Here is a 1,171-nt window from a genome sequence, read left to right as displayed (position 1 = left end):
CTCTACCTGCAGAGCTCAGGTGATCCTTCCACTTCACCCTTCCAAGTAGCTGGAACTACAGGCATGCGCCCCCACACCCAGCTTTTTTGCGGGGGGGATTTATTGTAGAGATGAGTTTCCCAGGCTGTTGTGGAAGCTGTGGGCTCAGGCAATCCTCACCTTCGCCTCCCAAAGTGCTGGGATTACAGGCATGAGCCACTGCACCTGACTGGGGTCCTGGTTTCATTTCAGTCATTTCACATTCTCATCACCAGTATCCTCCCTTCTTTTTATTTTATTTTTTGTTTTGTATTTTTTTTTTTTTTTTTGAGCTGGAGTCTCACACCACAACGCATGGCTGATCCCTCCTTTTTACAATAAAAGTGAAATGAGGATTTATTAAATGGTTTCCAAATCAAACCTTCTCTTGTGTTTCACATAACTCATTTCTAAACAATTTTTAGAATATTTAGTGTTTAAGCAAAAGACAAAACACCTAAAGGTGATATGTGGCAAGGAAGCAAGATCTTCCACATAAAACAGTGCAGGAGAACCACAATACATCAGAGCTGGAACACGAAACCCAATTTCGCGTTAGAAGATTCCCGTCTCACCCAGGAGATGGGGACTGAGGTGAGTGTTATTTCTCAAGTATGCAGCTGCAGACTCTAGTGTTTTGGACATGTTGTGGTAAAACTTCCAGTAAAGTGAGCAAACCTTAACTATGCAGCTCAGTTAATTACTTTTTAAAATTTTTTATTTTATTTTTTATTTTAAATACGTGGGGTATAATTCAGAGTTAGGTATACAAATGTTCATTATGCAGGTACCCTTGTTGATGAGATGTGCAGTTTCCCACTACTGCCAATCCCTTTCTTATGGTATTACATTAGTTGTTCAAGGTTCGCTTCTGAGTGAGAACATGTGATACTAGGTTCTTTGTTTCTGTGATAGATCACTCAGTAGTATAGCCTCTAAGTCCATCCAAGTTGCTGCAAAGTTTATAATTTTGTCCTTTTTTATGGCTGTGTAATATTCTATAATGTATATGCACCACGTTTTTAATCCAATCATCTTTCAATGGGCAGCATGGTTGGCTCCATGTTTTTGCTATTGTAAATAATGCTGCAGTAAACATGCGTGTGCAGGTATATTTTTCATAGAGTGATTTGAGTTCCTCCGGGTATAGCCC

This window comes from Carlito syrichta, unplaced genomic scaffold (assembly GCF_000164805.1).
Source record: "Carlito syrichta isolate Samal-C Ts95f unplaced genomic scaffold, Tarsius_syrichta-2.0.1 Scaffold301644, whole genome shotgun sequence".
Classification (NCBI taxonomy): Eukaryota; Metazoa; Chordata; class Mammalia; order Primates; family Tarsiidae; genus Carlito; species Carlito syrichta.
The sequence above is the reverse complement of the archived record's forward strand: the minus strand, read 5'-3'. Positions refer to the sequence as shown.